The sequence below is a fragment of the Sapajus apella genome, unplaced genomic scaffold (assembly GCF_009761245.1).
Source record: "Sapajus apella isolate SASKATOON/1434 unplaced genomic scaffold, GSC_monkey_1.0 scaffold12, whole genome shotgun sequence".
Taxonomy (NCBI): Eukaryota; Metazoa; Chordata; class Mammalia; order Primates; family Cebidae; genus Sapajus; species Sapajus apella.
In genome coordinates, this window is record NW_022436952.1 from 14,769,314 (window position 1) to 14,796,016 (window position 26,703).

Here is a 26,703-nt window from a genome sequence, read left to right on the forward strand (position 1 = left end):
TTTACTTTTAATGGCAAAACCTGCAATTACTTTTGCACCAACCTAATAACTTTCACACCATTGATTCCTAAAGCAGTCCCAGAATCTCACCAACTAGGTGCCTCTTAATTCCTAAATTGGCTGTAAAATGGAGTATGATACTATAGATGCAGTAGGCTCAAGATGTCCACAATATCCCGCTGCTGCTCCCATCAAGAGGTGGTCTATTGACCCTCCCCCTCAAGTCAGGCTGGCCTGTGACTTTTTTTTGACCAATAGAATGCAGCATCACCACATCACACCAGACTTAGATCTGACAGCTTCAGTGCTCACCCTCTCTTGGAGCCCCAAGCCACTATGTAAACAGGACCAATCTTTCTAGAGCGACCGCAGAAGAAATAAATGCGTGGCCAGCCCAGCTTTTTCAGCCATCACAGCTGAGGCTCTAGATATCATTGTCACCATCTTGGATCCTCTATCCTCACTTAAGCTGACAACATGTGGAACAGAAACAAACCATCCCTGATGAGCTAAGAATCAGCTGTTGCTTTAGATGCTGTTAAATATTGAGGTGCTCTGTTAATGCAACAAAAATAACTGAAGCAATAGGGTTTACTTTGGTGAAAACCAAGTGCAGAAAGAGTACCAGCAGTAAGTTCAGTCTTCCCTAACCTGCACACAAGCAGAATAAAACTCACTGACATTTACGACCTCTCATGCCACCTAGCACTTAACCTCTCTCATGACACTGAGTCTGCTGCACAGCCTTAACTTATGTACATGGCTGCCTTCCCTACCAGATTAGGTATAAATTACCTTCGTAACCATAGCCTTTTATGCAAGGCCTGGCACAAAAGAGTAGCTGAATACATACATATTTGTTGAATGAATTTTGACTTGCTCTTGGTTGATTGATGAAAGCACTTGAAATGGAATAACAGCTTTTATTTATTGTGCTCGGCATTGTGTAAAGTATTTTACATAGATTATTTCATTTAATCTTCACAATGATCCCATGAAATAGGCCCGATGATTATCTTCATTTTATAGATGAGGAAAGTGAGCAGCTAGGTAACTTGCTTGAAGTCACGCTGCTGGAGCCTGCACAGATTCAAACCCCACTTTGCAAAAAGGAAAAGTTTTATTATGAAACATTTCAATCACACAAATAACTATAGAGATGAATACAACACACACCATTTTACTTCTGCTTCCCCAGTCACTGCTTTTAACGATAAAATGCTGCAGATTCAGCTTAAGTTCCTTGTGTACTTGTCATTGGGAGGGTATACAGTGAACTTCAACTGATCTGTATCCTTCTCCTCCTCCTTCATCCTTGATCCCAAGATAACCACCAACATGAATCTGGTGTTTTTAACTCATGCCTGTTTTTGTTTTTTCAACATATGCACGGAGTCATAGGCAATGTTTTGTGGGTTTTTAAAAAACTACATAAAAGGAATCATATTGTAGGCTGGGCACGGTGGCTTATACCTGTAATCCCAACACTTTGGGAGGCCAAGGTGGGCAGATCACCTGAGGTTGGGAGTTTGAGACCAGCCTGACCAACATGAAAAACCCCCATCTCTACTAAAAATACAAAATTAGCTGGGCATAGTGGCACATGCCTATAATCCCAGCTACTCGGGAGGCTGAGGCAGGAGAATGGCTTGAGCCCAGGAGGCAGAGGTTGCAGTGAGCCGAGATTGCACCATTGCACTCCAGCCTGGGCAACAAGAGCAAAACTCAGTCTCAAAAAAAAAAATGGAATCATACTGTTTCACCCCTCTGTGCCAGAAATGGCCTTTTCTTAGTCAATAAATACATTTTTTATATTCATCCATGTTAATATATATATGTAGCCTTTTGATACTATATATTTCACTGTAGAACTACACCATAATTTATTAGTCATTCACCTGTTGATGGACATTGTTTCCAAAAAGAATGTTTTTGTTGCTGTTACAATGTTTCAATGGACATTTGTATACACATCTCCCTAAACAGATCAGTAACAGTTTCCACCTAGGAGTGTTGTTGCTGGATTACAATTTACATACATCTTTAGCTCTACTAGATTTTTTCCAAATTGTTGTGCGAAGTGGTTGTACTAATATTCCCAGAGCCCAGTCTCTTAAACATTATGCTTTTTTTCTCTTTGAGACAGGGTCTCACTCTGTTGTCCTGGCTGGAGTGCGGCAGTGCAGTCATAGCTCACCGCAGCTTTGTTCTCCCAGCCTGAAGCGATCCTCTCACTTCAGCCTCCCAAGTAGCTGGGACTACAGGCTCATGCCATCATTTCCGACTAATTTGTTTTATTTTTATTTTTATTAGAGATGAGGTTTTGCTATGTTGCCCAGGCTGGTCTCAAACTCCTGAGTTCAAGTAATCTGCCCACCTCAGCCTCCCAAAGTGCCAAGAATATAGGCACGAGACACTGCACCCAACCATAGGCAATAATCTTGATATTAGTTCTAGGGTTATCGCCAAACAAGTGTTTTTAGTGTCTGTGCTGGGCAAGGCAATACTTTAGGCTTTTGCAGCAATTAAATGCATGAAGCCATTGCAGTGTGTGCACAAAACTCTAAGAGGTCTGGTTGGCTGGATGTGTCATGGTAGATAGCACTAGCTCTGTTAGGACTTGCCCCAACTACAAAAATGTCTCAGAATCATGCAGGTCAAACCCTGCATATGGGCATCCAACCCAAGGGCAAGTAGGGGCTGAAATCTAGGCTGGGCCTCTGTGCTTTACTCGCCATGGAGACTGGCACAGGGTTGTGCCTGTCTAGAGAATGGAACACCTGTTACCTAATTTGCATAATGCCACTAAATAGGCTCGTGGCAGTCCTGGGTAGAATGCATTCATCTTTGGCAAACTAGTGTGCCTGATCAAATGGGAGACAGACGTTACTAAGAAATTTACTAGGTTTTAGAATACGCAGAGCCAGAAAATGGTCCCAGATAAATAGCAGGGGGTGTGTGCAGGTTAGCGGCAATGGAAAATTTGGGTGGTGTCCAAACTCCCATATTGCTATGTACTTTGCCCCATCACTCCTGGGAGTGGGTCACCTTGGTGAAATGTCTCATCCCAGGCAACTGTCTCCCTGCAGTTCTGTCAGACTTCTGGGTCTTGCTGTTTCAGACCATCTCAGCTTTAATTGTGTGCCTAAGGGTATGAAAACTAACACAATAAACATGGCACATGAGATTGCAAACCTCACCCAGAGAGCGTTCACTGCAGTTTCCCTACAGATTCAAGCAATTCAAACGCCCATACACAGGCATCCAGCATGGTAGGGTGGCCTCCTGGCGAATCTCAATAGTTGGACCAGAAGATCTCTCTCATGGAATCAAATGAGGTAAGTAATAGTTTTTGGTGATTTAATTGCTTCTCTACATGCATGAACCTTGCTGTAATTAAAGGACCTAAATTGGCTGTGGGTAGAACTTCACCCTACCTGAAGGAGTCTGCAGGGTTTCTTAGGCTCCATTTCTAAATTAAACTGCAATTGGAAGAAGCTGGGAAGAGAGGAGGCGGCTCCCGGAAGCGGGGAAAAATGGCCAATCATATTCCTGACAGCCACCCATTAAACAGGACAGAATCAGGATCTTAATATACTAGCTAAAAAATTCCCAAGTAGTGTGTGGGGGTGATGGTGCCTGGGTGGCAGGCTCCTTTACCACAGCCCCTTGGATGGGGCTCCTGCCCTGGGAAGCCAGGGCACCTGAGGTTCAGAGGGGAGGCAGGGACCGTCCTCTTTTATCACATTTTGAAAGACATCACATTCCCTTTCACCAACTGCTGTCCATGGTTCAAGAAAGAAAGGCACTGTGTTAATTTCCTAGGGCCTCTAACAAAATACTGCAAACGGAGTGGCTTAAAACAGGAGAAATTTAATTTTTTTTTTCCTTTTCTATTTTTTCTTCTTTTTTCTTTTCACAAAGTATAAGGACACCAAAGAAAGGACAGGAGAAATTTATTGTATCACAGTTCTAGTGGGAAGAAGTCCAAATCAAGGTGGCAGCGGGGCTGTGCTCCCGCTCTGAAACCTGTAGGGGAATCGTTCCTTGCCTTTTTCTTACTTCTGGTGGTTTGCTGGCGATTTGGCAGTCTTTGGCTTATAGATACATTAATCCAATTCTCTGTCTTCACATGGTGCCATCTCTGTGTCCCCTGCCTTCACATGGTTGTCTTCTTATAAGGATGCCAGTCACATTGGAGTAGTGGTCTAATCTATTCCAGGATGACCTAAGCTTAACTAGCTACATCTGCAACAGCTCTGTTCCCACATAAGTTCACATTCTGAGGTACTGGGGGCAGAAGGTTAGGGTTTTAACTTTTTTTTTTTTTTTTTTTGAGATAAAGTTTTGCTCTTGTTGCCCAGGCTGGAGGGCAATGGCATGGTCGGGCTCACTGCAGCCTCCACCTCCCCGGTTCAAGTGATTCCCCTGCCTTAGGCTCCTGAGTAGCTGGGATTACAGGCATGGGCCACCACACCCAGCTAATTTTTGTATTTTTAGTAAAGACAGGGTTTCCATGTTGGTCAGGCTGATTTCAAACTCCCGACCTCAGGTGACCTGCCTGCCTTGACATCCCAAAGTGCTGGGATACAGGTGTGAGCCACCGTGCCTGGCCGTCAACATTCTTTCTGAAGGGATATGATTCCACTCATAACAGACCTGTTTCTGTATAAACTGCTCCCTTGGTCTCTGGATTTGCCTCTAGTAGCAGTATAGTGAGTTGGTTAATCCATGGGCTCCAAGTCAGGTTGCTTGGGTGAAAATCTTCCCATTGCTGCTGTGTGACTAAAGTCTGTGAAACAGAAATACAATGATACAGATTGCTGTGATACAGAAATAAATACAGATAACAAGAATATCTAGTATTTAGCCGGGCGCGGTGGCTCACGCCTGTAATCCCAGCACTTTGGGAGGCTGAGGCTGGCAGATCACCTGAGGCCAGGAGTTCGAGACCAGCCTGACTAATATGGTGAAACCTCGTCTTAAAAAAAAAAAAAAAAAAAGAATATCTAGTATTTAAGGTTGATGGAAGATTAGGATAAAGTACTTTGCATGGTGCCCGGCACTAAGTGCTCATTAAGCCTTAGTTACTTAAGTGCCATTAGTATTGTTATTCCCCAACTCTTTCCATCGACTTCTCTAGCAGTGGGTTATTTATTCCTCCCTGCAGGCACACATGGTCCTGGGGCATCAAATGCGTCTCCATTTTAAGAGAACTGGAAGTTGGGGTGGAGTGTGGAAGGGCTCCTTCAGTGTATACCTATAAAGGAGGCAGTTCATATTTATTAGCACTAAAAAAGTTCTTTCTGTAGATGCTTCCAATAGAAAAGTAGGGCATTTTGGGCCGGGCGCGGTGGCTCAAGCCTGTAATCCCAGCACTTTGGGAGGCCGAGGCGGGTGGATCACGAGGTCAAGAGATCGAGACCATCCTGGTCAACACGGTGAAACCCCGTCTCTACTAAAAATGCAAAAAATTAGCTGGGCATGGTGGCACGTGCCTGTAATCCCAGCTACTCAGGAGGCTGAGGCAGGAGAATTGCCTGAACCCAGGAGACGGAGGTTGTGGTGAGCCGAGATCGCGCCATTGCACTCCAGCCTGGGTAACATGAGTGAAACTCCGTCTCAAAAAAAAAAAAAAAAAAAGTAGGGCATTTCTCAAACATGTGCCCCTGAAGTCAGAGGGACTGCTAAGAGAATACAACCAACTGATTTTTTTTTATCTTTTTTGAGACAGAGTCTTTTTTTTTTTTTTTTTTTTTGAGACGGAGTTTCGCTGTTGTTGCCCAGACTGGAGTGCAATGGCACGATCTCGGCTCACCGCAACCTCCACCTCCTGGGTTCAAGCAATTCTCCGGCCTCAGCCTCCCGGGTAGCTGGGACTACAGGCACGCACCACCATGCCCAGCTAATTTTTGTATTTTTTAGTAGAGACGAGGTTTCACCTTGTTGACCAGGATGGTCTTGATCTCTTGACCTCGTGATCCACCCGCCTCGGCCTCCCAAAGTGCTGGGATTACAGGCTTGAGCCACCGCGCCCGGCGAGACAGAGTCTTGCTATATTTCCCAGACTGGAGTGCAGTGGTGTGATCATAGCTCACTGCAACCTTTAACTCCTGGGCTCAAGCCATCCTTCACCTCAGTCTCCTGAGCAGCTAGGACTACAGGAGTGTGCTACCACATCTGGCTATTTTTTTTTTTTTTTGAGACAGGGTCTCACTCTGTTGCCCAGGCTGCTATGCAGTGACACAATCACAGTTCACTACAGCCTCAACCTCCTGGACTCAAGCAGATCCTCCTGCCTTAGCCTCCTGAGGAGCTGGGACTACAGGCGAGTGCCACCATGCCCGGCTAATGTTTTTTATTTTGTGTAGAGGCAGGGTTTTACTATGTTGCCTAAGCTGGTATTGAACTCCTAGGCTCAAGCGTTCCTCTTGCCTCAGCCTCCCAAAGTGTTAGGATTGCAGGTGTGAACAACTGCACCTGGCCGTACATTGCGCTAATTTGTAAAATTTTCTTGTAGAGATATAGGGTCTTGCTATGTTGCCCACGCTGCTCTTGAACTCCTAGCCTCAAGCGATCTTCCTGCCTTGGCCTCTCAAAGCTCTGGGATTACAGGTATGAGCCACTTCACTCAGCTCATAACTAGCTGTTTTTTTCTTTTTTTTGAGACAGGCTCACTTTGTTGCCTGGGCTACAGTGCAGTGCAATGGTAGCTCATCACAGCCTCAACCTCCTGGGCTCAAGCAATCCTCCTGCCTTAGCTCTGTAAGTAGTGAGGACTACAGGCAAGCACCAGCCTGTCTAGTTAATTTTTTTTTTTTTTGAGACAGAGTCTCACTCTGTGTCCCAGGCTGGAGTGCAGTGGCGCGATCTCGGCTCACTGAACCTCTGCTGCCTAGGTTCAAGTGATTCTCCTGCCTCAGCCTCCCGAGTAGCTGGGATTACAGGTGCCTGCCACCGTGCTGTTTAGCTAATTTTTAAAATTTTTGTAGAGATGGGGTTTTGCCATTTTGTCCAGGCTGGTCTTGAACTCCTGGGTTCAAGCAATCCTCCTGCCTCAGTCTCTCAAAGTGCTGGGATTACATGCATAAGAATTAGCTAACTTTTAAAAAGTGCCTCACAAGGTGACATTTACCTTGATGGATTTTCCCCATGGTCCTGTGTCAAGCCCTCAATAAGCTTTAAAACACGTTCAGAAACTTCACCATGCTCAAGTCCCAGAACTGAAAGCTGACTCATACTAAAAATATTCACATGATGTACAAGATACAGAAAACGAAAGGGCAGGTTATGTAATTTACAATGATAAAAATGTCATTGGGGGACCACTGCCTTTTATAGGTCCAATCACAACTTCTCTCCTTAGTGAGAATGATCAGAAGGCTGTTGGGTGGGTACAGAGTCAGAGTGAGGGGCTTAGGTCATAGAATTTACGTGAATAATACAGCACTGGGTTCAGCTCCGACCGGTTTGACTTCTCAGAGAGCCAGCCTTCTTGATTAAATGGCATTGGATACCTTCTTCCTTTCACGGACACTTACTATTTCTTCTTCTTCTTCTTTTTGTTTTTTTTGGTCTCCTTTGAATACTTTTATTTTTTACCTTCTTATTCTTACATATTTCTTTTTGGATTAAGTGTTTTGCTCTATTCACCAGATTCTAATTTTTTATTGTTGTTAAGGTTAGGATTAGAGTCTGATAGAAATGATCCATGACTAATCTGTGCAGAAAGATGTCATATTTATAAGACCATGTGCCAAGTGCGGTGGCTCACTCCTGTAATCCCAGCACTTTGGGAGGCCGAAGCAGATGGATCATCTGAGGTCAGGAGTTTGAGACCAGCCTGACCAACATGTGAAATCTCATCTCTACTAAAAGTACTAAATTAGCCAGGCATGGTAGTCCCCACCTGTAATCCCAGCTACTCGGGAGGCGGAGGCAGGAGAATTGCTTGAATCTGGGAGATGGAGGTTGCAGTGAGCCAAGATGGTGTCACTGCTCTTTAGCCTGGGCGACGAGAGCGAAACTCTGTCTCAAAACAAAAAAACATGCAAATGATTTCAGGGGATTGTGGACATCCTTGATGTCCCAGGTTAAATTCCTATGCATCCTCAGCTACAATTCCTGCCTCAAGCAGACCTGGCCCATTTTTGAGCGGACAAAGCTGAAGCCTAACATCATCATCTTATTTTCTTCATGGCCAAGTTCTTAGGATCACCTTCCATTCTCACCTCTCTTCTCATTCCTCCACCTTCTGATCTTATATTACGGCCACCTCTGTGACACTGGAACTGCTCAGACCTTGTGGTTACTTCCTCAGCCACGGGTCATGGGTTGAGGTCTAATGGTGATTGCAGTCAATCCTGTTTTCTCACCTTTTTTCCTTTGACTTGTATCTTGTACTTTCTCTAGTGTTCCAATCAACATCCTCTTTTTTTTCCCTCATTCTTTTTTTCTGGCAGGCTGTGCCCATGTCCCCTTGAATTGGGTGTGACTGACATACTGCTTTTACCCCTGGTCTTTGTCCTTCTTTTTCATAACCATATTCATACCCCCACCTCCTTTTACTCCGTCTCCCTGTTTTTCTTTCCTATCCATGTTTCCAGAGCTTATATCCATGAACATCATTTTCTCAGCTTCTTTATATGCCTGTCTCCACTACTGCTAAGTATTGTCTCTCTCTTTTTTTATTTTTGAAACAGAGTCTTGCTCTGTTGCCCAGGTTGGAGTGCAGTGGTGCGATCTCGGCTCACTGCAACCTCTGCCCCCGGGGTTCAGGTGATTCTCCTGTCTCAGCCTCCTGAGCAGCTGGGATTACAGGTGTGTACCACACTGGCTTATTTTTGTATTTTTAGTAGGGACAGGATTTCACCATGTTGGCTAGGCTAGTCTTGAACTCCCGACCTCATGATCTACCAGCCTTGGCCTCCCAAAGTGTTGGGATTACAGATGTGAGCCACCATGCCCAACCTAGCATTGTCTTTAAAATATATTTTTAAACATGATTTTCAACCCATATTTGTATTTCCCATTCAGACCACTCTTCTGAGCTCCACACTTGCATATTCAACCTAATTACTATTTGCACTTTGATGTCACAACAATGGGTCAAAAATAAAACCAACACTTCTCTGCCCCCAGCTTTCTCCTTCTCAGAAAACTGCACCCCAGTTCACATAGTAACTCAAGCCAGAGGAATCATCATGCATTGTTCCTTTTTCTTTACCCCTAACAACATGAGTAAGCGTGCTGCTCTACTTTCAAAATATATCTTGAGTCTAAAGCAGTGCCTTCATCCCCAGAGCCATGATCCTTAGGTCAGACCGGCATCATTTCTCACCTGAACCACATCCAGCATCCTCTTAACTACTCTCCTTGATTCTACACTGGTCTCCCTCTAATCTGTTCTTTCCACAGCAGCTACAGCTTGCTTTTAAAAACAGAAATTGCATTATGTCACTCTCTTCTTAACTCTCTTTAATAGCTTCCTATTCATTCACAAAACACATTTACTGCACACTCTCTCTGTACCAGGCCCCCCAAAATCCCTGCCCTCATGAAATAAATGAAGGATAGGGGTAAGGGTTATGAAGGAAAGAAGGGATGAGGAATGGGGAATTTGTCTGTGTGTGTGGTTACAGTTTATAATACAGAATGCAGGCCTGGTATGGTGGCTCAGGCTGTAATCCCAGCACTTCGGGAGGCCGAGGCAGGCACATCCGGATCACCTGATGTCAGGGATATAAGACCAGCCTGACCAACATGGTGAAATTCCGTCTCTACTAAAAATACAAAAAAATTTATCTGGGTATGTTGGTATGTTCCTGTAGTGGGACTACTCAGGAGGCTGAGGAGGGGAATCACTTGAACCCGGGAGGCGGCGGTTGCCGTGAGCTGACAGTGCACCACTGCACTCCAGCACGGGTGACAGAGTGAGACTCCATCTCAAAAAATAAAAAATAAAATAAAATAGTCCAAGAAAGACTTAACCGAGTCCGAGTAGGTGACCTTTGAGCAAAGGACTTGAAAGAGGTGAGAGAGTGAGTTTTGCAGAATATTCCATGTGGAGGAGGCCCTGAGGTAGAGTCACAGCTGGCTTTGGGACTGAGCAGAGTAGAATAAAACCCAAGCTTCACTATTTACTATGGTAAATATTCAGTATTTACTAAGGGCAGCCCAGGCCCCTATTCCTTCCAAAAAACAAAGACAAGAAACGATCCTCTTTAGCTCCAATCTTCTTTCCTGTCATTCCCTCCCTCAATACATTCCTTCCACACTAGTCTTCCAGTTTACCAGGAGTTGTTTCTCGCTTTTTCTTGTGTTGTGCATTAGCTAGGAATACTCCTCCAACCCGTATGCCCGTATATAATTTGCAAGGCTGGTTCCTTCTCATCCAGTAGGTTTCAGTTTGAATTTCACTTTAGGCCTTTTCTGACCACAGGAACTAAGACAGGGCTCTTTTTCTTTGTTTCCTATGTCAGTTTCCTATTTGTTTCCTTCCTGGCATCTACCAGGATGCCAGGCATGCAACTGGGATTCATATATATGTGAATTTGACTTAAATCTCATTAGGTATAGTAAATGGTATCTGTCATTTAAATTTGCATTTGGTCACTGGTGAAGATTAAGCATTTTCCCAAATAATTGTTAGTTTTCTTAGCCTGATTTCTTTTCTATATTTTGGCCAAACAAACGCTCATTTAAGGTCACTTTGTTTTCTGGCTGGCCAGCCAAAACCCCACCCTGTCCATTTATTTCGGGGGAATTTATTTTCCCAAATTCCAGGCAGAGATAGTGACTCACAGTGATCATCTCTGCAAGAATCACTCCAAAACCCCACCCATTTCAGAGAAAAGTGCTTCATTTTGATAATATCAAGTTGTGAAAACGGGCAAGAAATCTGCATTTGAGTGGTACCAAATTATGCAGTTATTGAGCAATTATGAATGGCCAACCCAATTATACGTTACAGTGAAATGACGGTCACAGGGAAGCTCAAAGCCCCGAAGCAAGGGAAGCTCTGCTCCTCACCGGCCCCTCTGCCTTTTCCAGGGCGCTCTCCATCCAGAGGCAGGAGATGACCTGGCTGACCCTTCGAGCCTGCCCAGAGCCAAGGCGGCAGAACCGCTGCTAGGCTTGCGATGCAGGGTACCGAGGGTCCTCCGAGCTCTAGACCTTCTCGCCCGGCCCCTCTCCCGGGCATCGTTGAGATGATGGCTCCTCTCGCGAGAGCGCGAGCAGGACCCGGCTCGGGGCGGTGGCGGGACGTTCGCCGAGCACTTTAGACCGCGCCCCCTCTGGCGCAGCTGGGAGAGGCGCGGCGGAGGCGCTGCCGGGAGAGGCCGCCGGCGCGCAAGCGCAGGTGAGCGGGGCGGGCTCTGGGGCGCGGGGGCACGAGGGCGAGGGGCGGGGCCTGCGTCGCGCCGCGGGCACGTCGCCGCGCGTCCTCAGTATTTAATGTCTCTGTGTTCCACCGGCCTGGGCGAGCACGTGGGGGAGCTGCGGAAGCCTGGCGCTGCGGGCTGGGCCGCGGGACACAGCCGGGGGCCGGCGGCGGCGTGCGGACTCCGGACCCCGCACCCCGACAGTCGCCAATAGCTGGTAGGTAGGGGGCGGCTGCGCCGGGGACCCCCTGTCGGAGCCCCGAAGGCGGCGCGGTGGGGCGATGGGGAGCTTGGGGTGCAGGTGCAGGGTGCGACGCGCGCTCTAGGTAACCCAGGGGCGGGACGCTCCGGACGCCGAGGTGTCCTGGGGGCTTCGGACCGCCGCGCGCTGTCAGGCAGGCCCGTCTTTCCCTCACTCGCCTGCGCCCCCTTTCCCCCTCCCCCGCCGCTTGTCTGCCCGCGGGCTGCTGTCAGATCGCGTGTGCGCGGCTCTGGGCGGCGCTCTGCGGCCGCGCCGTCCACCCCACGCGCGTCACTGCCCTCTGGGGCTGGGGGCGAGGGCGCGACGCCCGGGGCGCCTTTCTGCGGCTCAACTTTACCGGAGCGCGCACACCCGCCTGCGAGGCGGACCCGAGTGCGTCCCACCCAAGGTCGCCCAGCCCCGCGGGCGTTTACTTTTCAAAGGTCGTGTGTACACAGTCTGAGCCCGGAGCTGCCCCTTCACTTCTGGAGCCTCACCCAACTTCTCACCCTCGGGTCGCCCCGGGCTGCGCCCCGCCCAGGCCGGCGACAGAGGCGACCGGAGTCGGCGGCGCAGCCCCTGAGAGTTCCGTGCGGGGAGCCAGGGGAACCGGGAATATGGGCCGGGACACCGCCGGTTGTGATCCAACCGTGTTCCGGGCGAAGGGACTGTTCTAACCGAGTTGGGGTCTGGAGGTCTGAGACCCAGGGGTGCCTCGGGGGAATTCGCATTCGTAGCCCCCACAGGCGTGTCCGGAGGGGCGGAGGCCGTCCAGCCCCTGGTGTCCACCGACCTCACGCCGGGGGGCGGCAAGTGTCACGTGTTCGGCCCCGCCTGCGGCCCTGTGTCCCGGTCCACGATCTGGAGGGACCATGTTCGCTTCGGGGTTATGGTGGGCTGGCAGAGTCAGTGGCTGGACGCCTCGAACGCGGGATTTCTGGCGTTCAACTCTTTTGTGCCCTTGCTGAAGGTTCTTCCCGTTTCTCTCCTGGGAGGGATAGAAGAAGGAAGGTGCTGATCGTGGTGGGCGGTGCTGAGGCGACTCGGAACGGCATGGGAGCCCTGGGCGTTTTGGGATATTCCCTCTCCTAGAGGATGTCCAGGGTGGCTGCGCCTTCCTACCGTTAACACAAACCCGGTGGACTTCGCTCCAGGTGCGGGTCGAGGCCTCTCAAGCTGGGTAGGGTGTATGCGCAGGGCAATTAGTGAGGTTAAACTGGTATCTTTCCCCTACTGTAGTGCGGGTTACTTAATGTTTAAATTTGTCTCCACTGAAATCTAGGCTCCTGGACCTCGTGCAATAGTATCTGTTAGTTACTGATCAAGGAACACCGTTCACAAAAAGCTATTAATTCTGGCAGCTAGTAACCTTACATGCTCATGTAACTGCTAAGTCCTTCCCAAATTAGTACCTTTTTTTTTTTTTTTAACTCTTTATTTAGAAAGCAAAGCTTGGACTCTTAGCACCACCCATCCACTTGGCTCTTAAAGGCACAGAACATCTTTGAAATGCAGAGGACAGCCTGACTTGATCGTTTATATGATTCCTCTGTTCTTGGCATTCAAGTGCTTCACCTGATGATTATTTAAGACCCTGAGCACTGGAAGCACGTGAAGTTATGTTTTGGGAGCCTTTTGACGCGTTGAACCTTTCCTCTTTAACCTCTAATTCCTGGGCGTATTCTCTTTGAAATATGGCCCTAGGTTAGAGGAGGATCCTACAGGTATGCACATCACTAAAGCCTGAGTCCATTACTGGATTAATAGGCTCTGTCTTCATACCTGTTGTTAGATGCTGGCCCAGAAATTGCAGGTAACAGATCCTAGCCAGTGAGTGAGACAGGCCTAATGGATCTGCGTCTAGGCGGAGTTCCTTGTAGGAATCTCTCTCCCATCTCCCAGCTGTTTCTAGGAAATGCATTCTCACTTGGCCACTGCAGGGTGACAGTGGAGGTGTCTGTTGTAACAGAGGAATCATATAAATATCAAGTCACTGCTCAGGTGCTAAGGTTGATATGTCTCCAGTGTAAAGTTGCTGAACATCAATATTTAAAAATAATTTATCTTGCTACCCGGTAACCCAAATTATTCTTGGGCATTGGACATAGGCTGGGTTGCAGCCATATTTTGGGGGACGGCTGGTGTTAGCCTCTACCATGTTCCCTTTTCCTGTCCTAAAGACAAATGGAGATCATATTTGTGATAATGGGGACTGCAATAGGTGCTTAAGCATTTCTCTTCCCCTCTCCTTCCTAAACAAGCCCTGAACCTGACTTTGTTTTTCTTGAATTACTTGAGTGACTTGAATTCTATTGAAAGGACCCCTCTCCCCAGTCTCTGACCCATAAACTTGTTTGGGAGGAAAAACAAATTGGTTTCCCTAAGCTTTACCAGCTAGCCTCCTGGTCCTAGCCTACAACATGACTTGATTGTGTGTGCATTTCAGGGCTTTGAAGAGCAGGCAGCTTGTACTGGAGAGCTGTACCTGGAGAGCTGGCCCTAGAGTTCCCCTAGGTCACTCCTTCCTAATCTTACCTGTGAGTCTAGAATGACTGGGCCTCTCTGTAGCTTGGTCTGTTTTCCTTTTGTGGGGAAGTCAGTCGTTTCAGGTAGGAGTTAATACCTTCAGCTTGTCATTCTCAGGCATTTTCCTCCACTGTGGGGTGGTAGTGGATCCTGTGGGCGTCGTGTCCCATTGAAATCATCTCATACTGTTTGAGAGTTGCTCATCTTTATGGTGAGGGGTGTATTTTAGTCCTAAATCTTGCTTCTTAGGGCAAGTTCTGTTTCTTCCATGTTCCTTCCTGGTGTGATACCTCAGGAGTTTTTGGTTTTATGATCATTTAACATTAATGATTCTGTGAGGCATCCCACTGAAGGAAGCTGCTGGCCTTGGTACCTAATTTTAAGCTTGGGCTATGAAAAACATCAATGAGTGTGTTTGGAGTAGGACAGAGTCTGGCTGGAGAAACAGGTAGTGGCGGACATGGAACTAAACTTCAGAGGATGCCTCTTTCTCGACAGTTAACTGTGCTAGGTAAGTTCTGAGCAAAGGCTTCCCTAATCCTTTAATCCTCACACTTCTGAGTGTGGTGAGGGTGAAGCTGGAGGTCATTCCAGATTGTTTCAGTAGCTGTCACACAATTCAAATTGAGGGGTAAAGGAACTAGGAAGTATGGGTGTGGACTTAAAACTAGGTCCTCTGGATGGCTTTTGTGAGAAGAACCAAGGAATATTCTTAAATCCATGGGCTTTTCCTCCTAATTTTTCTGCTGCTTTCTAAGTAGATTGTTAACATTGTGTGTGTTATCATTCAGCATTCTGAGAACTGGCTTTCCAGCAATAAATAGCTTTCAAGATCTCCTTTGCCTTAACTTTTACTAAATGGTGCAGCCCTGTCCACATTCTATCCGGGTCTTCGCCATCTGGTTGGCTGTTTTCGGCTTGGTTTGATAGTTTGCAACAGTCAGTGGTAAACATTCTGTTCACTCTCCTGTAAGTAATGCTGGCTGGCTGTGTTCACTGAGCCATGTGTCACTAAGGTCCCGTTGCACTTGGGGAGCAAAGAAGGGCCCCGAGGTGAGTTCTGGAAGTAAAAGTATGTATAACTCAGGACTGATGAGGCTTTTCACTGCTGGGCTTAGCTGACAAGAGCCTGGGATTTGGCGCAGCTCTCAGAGCTGAAGACTGTCTGTGATTCTAGGCAGGCCAGTTGGCCTTCCAGGTCTTGGTTTATTCAGTGGCTAAAAGAGGGTTGGTCAAAATTATCAGTATTCAAATTATGGTCCAGGGAGCCTTGGAGTTATACCAAACGTGCCCCGGGCGACTGGAGTGAGGTGTTTGGGCTGGGAAGCACAGCACAGTGGGTAGTACATGTAACTGAAGAAAAAAGAAATCACTATTCATCTCAAGTTCTTAGCTCCAAGGTGCTACTGTTCTAAATATTTTTGACTAGCTGTGTGACTAAACGTTTGAAAGCATTAAAAAAACAAAAACAAAAACAGTTTCTCAGTGACATTAGCACATTTTAAGGTTCTCAGTGTCATCATGTAGCTAGTGGCTGCCATCCTGGTCAGTGCAGGTCAAGAACATTTTCCAGAATTGAGGAAAGTTTTGATTGGACAGTGCTGGCCTAGAAAGCTTTTTTTCTCCAACTGTAAAAGCTTAATTGCCTCAACTTGTAAATCTCTAAAGCATAAAATGTTTGAGCTTAGTCTTCCAGAGTCCATAAACCCAACAGCTTGGTGACAAATAATCTACTGGTTGTCTCCATGGCATACTACAAGTGAGTTCTAGTCTGCCAGTCTGAGAGAGGATCCTCAGAAAGGACCCGGGGATAGGAGTGTGGAGCAAAGGGCCAGATGCTAAGCCCTTAGAAAGCCCTTTTGGTTTGAGAGCCTGTTGATTATCATAAAGGTCCTTGCTGGTTTGTCCTTGGTCTCCGAGTGTCAGATGTCAAATGTTGTTACTTGGTCCTTCACCCACAGGATGACTTTCTACAGATCTCAGTGTGGCCCTTCTCTTCAACCAGGTTGTGTTTTCATTCTGCCCTTTCCAGTCTACCTAAGTGTTAGGGGACATTTTTCACAGAAGGCGTTGTGGGAGAGTGAGGCCACAGTGCAGCGCTGATGTGTTCTGTTGCGGCAGGGGTGGGGGGGCTCTTCATTTCCAGATGCCCCTCTTCTAGTCCTGGGTGTGCTTTGTTTGAACCCTGCTATAATGTGAGATCTCTCTTCTTGGAGCTGGACAGCATAAAAGACACTATTGATGAGCACCTACTGGCATATTAATAGCTTTTTTTTTTCGATGTCATTTTTATTCTCTCTCAGCCCTATGAGGTTAGTACAGTGATCTAGTTTGTGGATGAAGAAACAGGTCCCAAGCAGGGGAAGCTGGTCCCAGGACGCAGCGAGGGTTGGACTGGCTTTGGACCTGAGTCAGGGCCTGCTCCTCCTTCCTCTTCTGCCTCTCCTTCCTCTTCTGCCCCTCCCTGCCCCCCTTGCTCATTGACTGTGGCTTATTTCCTGCTCCTTTGTCATTCCATCCTCATTCAGGAAACTAAACTGGGTTTTAAAAAGATTAAAACCATTTTTCCCACCTAGGAGTCTGACTATTAAGTGTTTTCAGTCATTTAGCCTTGGTACAACTCTGTGAGGGAGGTATTATTCCATATCACAGGACATCTTCATTGTATGGGAAACTGAAGTACAGGATCCTACTCTTTAACTCCCTTGTCTCTCCAAAGCCATATTTTATCATCAGAATTATGCAACCATCAGGTGCTTTTGAAACACACAAGTACTGACTATGAATAAAAAAAGCTGTGCCTGAGGGCTCAGGGAAACTGCTCTGAAAACTGAGCTGGTTGAAAAAGACAGTCCTAAAGTCTAATTTCCCCATACCTGTCAGACCCCACTTGGAGGTCACAAGACCATCCCCTGGCCCTTCAAAGGCTGTCACCTGGCAGTAGCTGGCCTCCTGGTTAGAGAAGCCAGTAAGATCAGTTCAATCACAATCCAGCCCCCAGCCCTTCTGGCCCTGCCTGGGTGCCTTTGTGAGGTTGGGTTGGCGACAGATCTCAAGGGGACAGTTCTGTCTTCTGTACATCTCCTTCTTGCCCCACCCCCCCTCCTGTCCCTCACAAGAAAAAGGAGCGGGAGTGATTCTCAGTTTCCTGAACTGCCTTGCAGGCAGACCCACATTCAGCTGTGCCTTGAGCTGTCTCTGGGAGAAAAGGCCATGCTGCAAATAACCTCCCTGCTTTGTCCTTTGACTTTGGTGTGGCTCACCTGGCCAAGCATGTGCTGGTGCTATTTTTGGCAGGTGGCATCCTTTAGGAGCGCCAAGTGCATGTGGCTGCAGTGTACGGGACAGGTTCTGGTGCCAAAGCTGCTGCTGTCTCTGCTGCCACCGCCTTGTCAGGAGAGAGGAGAATAAAGCCACCCTAGAAGCTGCCAAGGGGTGTGTGGAGGGGGTGGTTGCTTAAGAGGTCTCCAGGGCTGCCTTTTCTATTCTGGAACTGTGGCAGGGGCCCAGCATGCCTCCTGGTGCAGGCAGGCATGTGACTGAGGCAGCCCAGGGAGCTAGGGGTCAGGACTGCTGCCTGGGGAGTGAGGACCCCTTGTTGCCCCAGCAGCCAGTTTCTCAGGAAACTATATAACCTCATTAAAAAAAAATTATTTAATTTTTTAGAGGTGAGGTCTTGCTTTGTCACCCAGGCTAGAGTACAGTGGCACAATCATCATGCTCATTGGCTGTTGCCTCAGCCACCTAAGTAGCTGGGACTATAGGCGTACATCATCATACCTGGCTAATTAAAAAAAAAATTTTTTTTTTGTAGAGATGGGGTCTCACCAGCTTGCCCAGATTAATCTGAAGACTCCTGGGCTCAAGCCATCATTCCATGTTGGTCTCCCAAAGTGCTGAGATTATAGGTGTGAGCCACTGTGCCTGGCCCATAACTCCATTTTCATGTGAAGTTGCCCAGCCTCAAGGCTGGCCACTACATGGCCACTAAAAACTCTCTAATAATGTGGATTGGTGGGCAGCCTGGTTCCTGGTGTCCTCTGGCTTAACCCAAATTGCAAACATGAAAGGAGGCACGCTGTAGAGCCCTGGTCAGAATTTTTTACTGGGATGCCACAGAAGCTGAAGAGCGATGAACAAGCAGTTTGAGGAGCGAGCTTGCTGCTTCCCCAGGCCACCCTTCCTTCTCTCCTTTCCAGTTTCTCCTTCCCTCTAACTTGGAGCTGCTAACTCCAGCCCATCTATCTGTTTCAGATTAAGAAAACTTCAAGCCATATAAGGCCCTCTGTTGCCTACGGTTTATGTTGGCTGGAGAGCAAGATTGTTTGGCAATGTCTGATTCAAAGAAGTGGCAAGGGCTTACGTAGGCTATGTGTGTCTGCCTCCTGGGGCTGGACTGCGTTATTGGAACAGGTTTCTTTGAGGGAGCCTGAGAGTATGGGGGGGCTTACTACCCCTTACCTTTAGTGGTGGTTCTCTAAGGCTAATGTGTGGTGTGGCCGCAGGCCTCCTGGCAAGTGTATTCACTGAGAACTTGAAGGTAAAAAGCAAGCCGCTGTTCACCTACACAATGTACCTGTCATGCTACCAGCCTCAGAGGCATCCTGTTTCAGGAATCAAGTCTGGAAGCAGCTTCTCCTTGTTAATTAAGAACTAAAGCCCCTTGGCTCTTCAGGCACATCAGTTTCCCCTCTGGAGAAGATTTGGTGAAATGCATCCCCTGCGGCTCTTGCGAGTCTGACTGGCCTTCTGCGCAGTGATGTTGGAGAGCCCTTTCTCTGAGAGCCATGCTCTGACCTCATCTTCACCTTCCCTCTTGCTACCTCTTGAGTCAGCCAAGCTTGTTCCTGCCTTAGGACTCTGGCACATGTTCTTCCTGCCTGGAACTTTCTTCCCCCTCTCCTCCAGCCTCCCCCCAGATCTTGGCACAGCTCTCGAGTGTTCCAGTTCTGTTGCCACCTCTTCCAAGAGGCATTCCCTCCCCATTCTGTCGGCAGCTTCCTTTCCCAAGCGCTCCATCCAGCCTTTCTTATCTCAACCACAGCGCACAGAAAAGGACTGAGTGACCATTCCTTAACCCTCTCAGCTGGTACCCTGCTACATGCACAGGGATATCGGTAATTCACCACGTGCAAGGGCTGTCTTAGGGCTCAGTCAGTTGAGAGAGGCTGTGGTCTTTACATTTAAGTTGCTGAATCTTCTTTGCAGTGTCTTGCCTATCATTTGACTCACTACCCTTCCTTCCACCTTTGCTTCCTGAGGGCCCTCTTTCCCTTGTGTGTGCCCAGCGAACTTGGCTCACAGTGCGTGTTAAACTCTTTGTTAAATGACTAGCCCTGAGAGGTCCAGCCATCTGAATTGATGCTGGCTAGCCCTCAGTCAGTGCCTTGCTTCCAGAAGGGTCTATCAATAAAGCATGCTGTCTTTTTGATATTACTATTATGTCAGCTGGGCAGTTGGGGGTCTCAAACAAAATTGGCATTGATTATTATGGGAAAATAAAGCATTGCAAGTTTGTACATAGATGAATTGAAACATGCAAATTTAGGATGGTTAAGCTGCGTGGTAATAGAGAGTACACATTGCTACTTGTATGTAGCTTTATAATGTGTTTTCTATCAAAACATTACTTGTAGAAAGATTTGGCTTTTGACTGTGTATAAGGCTTGAAAGCGCAGTCCTCTGCGCTGCCCTCCACCCCCACCCGCTTCCGTTGACAGCTGCTTTCAATTCTTCCAGCTGGCCCCACTGCCATGCACCTCTCCCTTTGTCAGTAGTAGTCTTTTTCTTTCTTCTTAAGGATTAGTTCTGATTTGTTTTTCTGCTGTGGGAGATAGGACTTGGCTTGTTCCTACGCTTTTGTCTTCCCTCATCGTCGCAGTGGAGAGAGCGCCCAAGTTTTGGTCAAGTTGCTGTTCAGAATATACATTATTATAATGCAAACCTTGTTTATGGCTGCAAGGCTTTTAGTTTCCCATATTTCTTGTCTTCCCTGCTTTTCTCCTGATTTCCTTAGTTTCTTTTGCTTAATTTTCCGTGTCTCACCAGTTCCCCGACCCCCCGGCCTCTGTCCACCGCTGCTGTAGAACGCCTGTCATTGGCGGAAAGCGGCTCTCGTGGCTCCGCATGCTGAGTACTCGCAGCAGTTCCACGCTGCTCTTGGGTGCATTCCTTTTCCTTGGCTCTGGTTCCCCTTCACCCTTGGAATTCCCTCCCTGCTTCTCTGGTCTCTTTTCTGGGTCCAGTGCCCCTCCTCTCTTGCTTTAGTCCCTTGACTTGGGACAGGCACTTTTGAAGACATGGATTGGGCCTGTGTGGCTGAAGTCAGCAGACAGCTAGGCCTGTGGAGCCCTCCTGCCAGGCCAGGCCAGCAGAAGGGCTGGCTTCACTTTTTAGAGAAGTAAATGTGGGGATGTGGACTTGGGTACCAGGTAGTGGTGAAAATGGGTGCTTTTTTTTTTTTTTTTTTCCTGGACAGGTCTTATTCTGTCTCCCAGGCTGGAGTGCAGTGATGCCATCATCGCTCACTGCAGCCTCGATTTCCTGGGCTCAAATGATCCTCCCACCTCAGTCTGCTGAGTAGCTGAGACAAGAGGCATGTGCTACTATGCCTGACTAATTCTTTTTTTGTTTTTTTGAGATGGAGTTTCGCTTTTGTTTCCCAGGCTGGAGTGCTGTGGTGCGATCTCTGCTCACAGCAACCTCTGCCAGGTTCAAGTGATTCTCCTGCTTCAGGCTCCCAAGTAGCTGGGATTACAGTCATGCACCACTGTGCCCAGCTAATTTTGTATTTTTAGTAGAGATGGGGTTTCTCCATGTTGGTCAGGCTGGTCTCAAACTCCTTACCTCAGGTGATCTGCCCGCCTCAGCCTCCCAAAGTGCTGGGATTACAGGTATGAGCCCCTGCGCCTGGCCTAATTATTTTATTTTATTTTATTTATTTTTTATTTTTAATTTTTTTGTAGACATGAGGTCTCACCATGTTGCCAGGCTAGTCTTGAACTCCTGGGCTCAAGTAATCCTCCCACTTCCCAAAGTGTTGGGATTACAGGTGTGAGCCATCATGCCTGGCTGAAGATGGGTCTTGAATGAAAGTCTATATATTGAATGGGGCATCCCAACTCTCCTTGGCTCCCGTAATGCTAGCATTCAGACTAAGTCCTCTCATTCCTGCCACAAGATATTAGAACATTCTAATTTGAGGACACTGGTACCCCATATTCTGTTACTCCTTCACCTTTAATAGGACACTTCTGTCCTATGAACAAAACTTTCAGTTGGTCAGTAGCAGAGAGTGGCAGTAACAAGACCAGTGGAGAAAAGTGAGACCTGGGTGACAAAGTCTCACTCTGTCACCCAGGCTGGAGTGCAGTGGTACAATCTCAGCTTACTGCAACCTCAAACCCTTGGGTTCAAGCGATTCTCCCACCTCAGCCTCCCGAGTAGTTGAGACTACAAATGTGCGCCATTATTCCTGGCTAATTTTTTAAAAAAATTTTTTTGTAGAGACAAGGTTTCACTATATTGCCTAGGCTGGTCTTGAGCTCCTGGCCTCAAGCAGTCCTCACAAAGGGCTGGGGATCACAGGCGTGAGCTACCATGCTGGTCTGTTTGGGCTCCCCCCAACCCATCTTCCCCACCCCCTGCCCAGACTACAAGTGCCTTGAGGTCAATACCATGCCTTTCCCTGTAAGTGCCAGCAATTATTTGTTGAATAGAAATTACCTTCTACGCTTTTATGTGATTTCTGGGGCAGTCGTGTTTCACTGTCTGCCATTAGGAAGATCAGGGTCTTACCTTTTTTGCCCATGTGAGGTGATGGTTTGAAGGGTCTTCTGCTGCACACCGGCATCTTTTCTGATTTTTTTATTGGCTTTTAAGTAAGCTTGTTGTCAGATTGCCATTTCATACCTTTTGGGCAGTCCTGTGCAATGTCTTCTGTGGTTGTGGGCAGGAACTCCATGTTCCCAGGAAGGCATTCCTGGCGCCTGCGTTGTGACCATCTTTAGAAACCTGTTGGAATTCACTTGTAAAGCAAGATGGTTGTTGAGGCCAGAGGTGAGGGGCAAGGTGGGTGGGACATAATCTTCAAGGTTTTAAAATCCACACCCTTATCCCCCACATGAAGTGATTGAAAAGACCTTTGTAGGAGGTGCTGATGATTTTTCCTTCATGTAAAGAGGCATGTGACTTGGCCCTCCTGTGGGTTTAGCCAGCAGAGCAGGAAGGAGGCTGGGCAGTTCACCCTTATGTTCTAAGTTTTCCAGACCAGTAGTTAGTTTAACTTTTAGTTGGACTGGAGTAGCTGTTAATTTGAGGCTATGTTCAGAGATGGGATTTCTGGCTCTGGCTTATCTTATCTGGAGCTCCTCGTAGTGGATTCAGGGTTTCCATTTTGGCTAGAGAAGGCTTCACCAAGCAGGTGCTCAGACATTACTGGGTTAAGCTTCTGGCCTTCCTTCTGCGAATCGGGCTGGGAAAGTGTCCCATGAGTTCCTGACAGCTGCTCTACATGGAAGGGTGGAAGCACCCCCGAAAGGTGCTGGTCTGGCTGCTCTGGCTCCCCTGGCTGCTCTGTGGGCCATCACAATGGAGGGTGGGGGACAGTCCTGGACAGGACCTCACAGCCCCCACTGTGAGCTAATTTGGGATCTCTAGGGTACCCACATGAAGTCACAGCTTACTGTGACTTACACAGGCCCCTGAGGATGAAGGTAACAGTCCTTGAGCACTGGGGCTAGGCTGGGACCAACACCTGAGGCATGGCTCCAGCACTCTGATTCCTGGCCCAGCCATGCTGCTGAGGGTATACGGCCCATGCCTACCATCGCCCCCACCCTTGGCAGAACCGAGCACTACCGAGCAAGGTAGGTGTTGGCCGCTGCAGCATTTATCCACCCCTCCTGTTTGTTGAGGTCTTCTGGGAACACCCTCTAGAGCTTTGTCCAGTAGGTAACTACCAGCTGCAGGTGGAGAGTTCAAGTTAAATTAACATATAGTAAAATTCAGTGCCCTAGTCACACTGGTCACATTTCAAGTGTTCAGTAACTTCCCATGACTAAGTGGCTGCCAATATTGGATAGCAGTCACCCTTGAGGGTCACCCAGACCTTTGCCTCTTGTGACTTGCTCTACTTTGACCACATTGCAACTGCCACAACTATGGCTCCTGTGGCAAAGGTTGGACTCTTTTTTTCTGGCCCTACCAGCCCTTCGGCTCCCAGGATTTGTTCCTGTTTTACTCTGGGACTCGCTGTTCCCTCCACGCCCAAAGGTATTAAAATAAAACCTCAGTTTGTGTCCTTGCCCCCTCCCCACCCATTGCGGCCTAAGGAAATCCTGGCCCTCTTGAGAAAGCCTTCCTGAGCTCCCTTTGCCCACTGCTCAGTGTGGCTGCTTGTGGTACAGGGGTGTGTGAGAGATTGATTCTTCCATCAGAATTGTGAGCTTCTGGTGATCAGAATCTGCTGTTTGTAGCAATTTAAACATATTTAAATGTATGAACAAGGTGAATGACTGACCTGATGAGGAAATAGGTAAATGCAACTGATACAAGCCAAGAGGCACTCTTGGAATCTTGCAGAGCACTTGGGGTTTGTGATTTTCCTCCACCAAACTCCCATGGAAGGGAGTATGCCTCTGCCTCGCCGTCGCCTGCTGTCCTCTGAATGCAGTGGTTGAAGTGCTGGGCTTTAGGTTCTGATTCCCTGCCCTTGGAAGACCCCTTCAAAGGAAAGAGTCCCTCAGCAGGAACTTAATGAGCTAGGCACTCTGGAGGGTGCAGTGTCTTGAGCAGACCCCTTCCTATTGGTGAACACCTGCAGACAGTCTTTGGCAGTGCAAACACTGGAATAATGGAAGAAATGTTCAAATTCCCATGTAAATATTCATTCAGAACACAAAGTGGATGTGGCATCATTGACCAGGCCCAAACTGGGCTTGTTGGGCACTTGGCTCATAAGACGTTTTTATCATGGACTTTCCCATCAGTTACATGCAGCTCTTTTTTGCAGAAACTGCAGCCAAATTGGCTTAGTCACTGGGACCAACACTCTTTGTATCATTGCCAGGGATTTGTTTTTTTCTTTAGCAGAAGACTCTAGCTTACAGTTACCAGGTTTGTCAGCTGAGTTGAGAGTGAGGCCATTACTTTTCTGAGGGCCGTTCTTGAGAACCTGCAGGTACCTCCCTGGAGAAAGAAGAGATCCTTTTGGAACCTGGAGTGAGCTGATGAATGCTGAGGCCTGTGGCTGTAGCACATGCCTGCCCTCAGCTCTGTGTGTCCACTTGGAAACTAGCCAGCGTGCATCTATTCCCAGGCAAATGGACCTGCTAAAAATAAGCAGGCAGCCATTTAATTCCAACAGATTCAAAATGACAGAGTGTCCTCCCCACCAACCCCAGGGCAGGGCTCTGTAGCATCCTTCTGGGAGGTTTTCTCTGACTGCAGACAGATCTGCTCTTAGTCCTGGGTCTGGGGAGAAGCCAGCCTTTGATTAGCTTGTGAGTATGAAGGCTTTGGGGACTACTGTGATACCACTTAAACGCTGAGAAGTTCAGGTTTAAAAAAAAAAAAACACCTCAGGGCAAAGAGAGCAACTGAAAACAACAGTCTGGCCCAATGAAGGAAGGAAGATAGTAGAAAAGCCTTTTAAGGCTGAAGGGGTGGTCTGTGTGAGAAGGTGGCAGTATCTGGGCATTCAGGAAAGGCTGATGCCTTTTTTTTTTTTCCTTAATGAGACAGAGTCTTGCTCTGTTGCCCAGGCAGGAGTGCAGTGGTGCCATCTCAACTCATTGCAGCCTCCACCTCCCAGGTTCAAGAAATTCTTCGGCCTTAGCCTCTCGAGTAGCTGGGACTACAAGGCACGCACCACTACGCCTGGCTAATTTTTGTATTTTTAGTAGAGACAGGATTTCTCCCTGTTAGCCAGGCTGATCTCAAACTCCTGACCTCGTGATCCGCCCGTCTTGGACTTCCAAAGTGCTGGGATTACAGGCATGAGCCACCATGCCCAGCCAGCTGATGCATTTTATACCACCTCTTGTAGGCCTATTGGACCACTTAAATTGGGCAAAATGGCATCTTACCAATTCCCAAGAAGTCTATTTGATTGAGGCAATATTGGCTCAGAGGTGAGGGAGTGAGGGGCTAGCTGATTTCTTGACTAGTGGGAAGTGAGGGCTGGTGGAGGGGCATCTGTGAGGCGTCTCCTGGCAATGGGCACCCTTTGTGAGACCCAGCCAAGGCCTGCTGATCCCGAGGGCTCTTGGCTCTGTTCTTGTTGGAGGATGGTTCATATCTCTAAGCACAATTCCCTGGTAGCAAGAAAAAAAACGTGTCTTCCACTCTGCTTTTTGGGGATCTTGTAATCTCTGTTCTCAAGTGCTGGTGGAACGCCTCCAGCTGGGCACTTCCTGTTCCTAGAAGCAATGGTGTAGAGAAGGGCTTTATCTTGAGCCCCTCCCTGCATAGAAGCAGTGACACCTGGTTCCTGATTGCTCAGCCTTGGGTCTCTGAGTGGGGTGGGTGGAGGCTGGGAAGTGATGGGTACTGGGAATTTAGGTGGAACATTCTGGATTCTGTGGGTTGGGTGACATGGTTTCAGGGTGGCCGTATTCAGTGGCTTCTAGGAGGCCTTCCCTGACTTGGAAATGTAGAAACCATGTTTCCTGGGCAGTAATTCTTCAGTAGCTCCAGTGGACTGTAGGTGTGACCCTAGAGATGGTGGTTTGAGGGCTTAGAGCCTCAGTCTCTGGGGAACAAGCTGGTCTGGGAGGGCTAGTGGTAGTGGTGTCCCAGTAAGCTACAGAGCAGCAGGCAGGGGTGCGTGTTGTGGCCCGCAGTGGTGATTGTGTGCATTCTGTCTGAGGGTCCCGAACAGGGCAGATGAAGCACAGGGAGCCTAGTGACCAGAGGCGCTGGGGTATGGGTATGGGTAGCCCACGGTACAGGACCAAAGCTAGGGCAGGCAGTGCATGCTTTCAATGTTGGCTCACTGTAGTGTAGCCCCCTTCTGGGATCTTGGAGGCTGAGTGTGGTGGTGTGGTGTGAGACCAGCAACTATCTGCTGAAGACAGGCAGGACCCCTTGGAATCAACTTTTAGTTCTAAAGGGATGGGGCTTCTCCCAGCCATATTCAGAGGTGGTTGGTGTTTTGGAGAGACAGCCAATTAGAATCTGTGGCCTTGGGCTCTTGATAGGTAAAATAAGGAGAGCTGTCTTCCGGTAGGGTGGTGGTTAGGATTCTTTTTCTTCCTCTCTACCCCATTCTATTTAATCTTTTTCCTGAGATCAGATAATTGCTAGGGGAGTCACAGCTATAAATCTGGGTGAAATGGGATTGCCTAGTTAATAAGGAATCATAATCTAAATTTACTGATGTGGCCAGGCACATGGCTCACGCCTGCAATCCCAGCACTGTGGGAAGCTGAGGCCAGTGGATCACTTGAGATCAGGAGTTCGAGACCAGCCTGGCCAACATGGTGAAACCTCGTCTCTACTAAAAACACACACACACACACACACACACACACACACACACACACACACACA

General features: G+C 48.0%; 1 protein-coding gene across 6 annotated transcripts in view; it reads left to right on the forward strand.

Moving 5' to 3' along the window:
* Positions 1 to 11,300: 11,300 nt before the first annotated feature.
* Positions 11,301 to 26,703, forward strand: part of AKAP1 (A-kinase anchoring protein 1) — a 36,931-nt gene continuing 21,528 nt past the window's right edge. The window contains exon 1 of one of the 6 annotated variants that reach the window (XM_032280116.1): positions 11,301 to 11,362. The gene's annotated coding sequence lies outside the window, so the exon portion shown is untranslated. The other 5 variants (XM_032280114.1, XM_032280117.1, XM_032280115.1 and 2 more) reach the window with 5 other exon arrangements.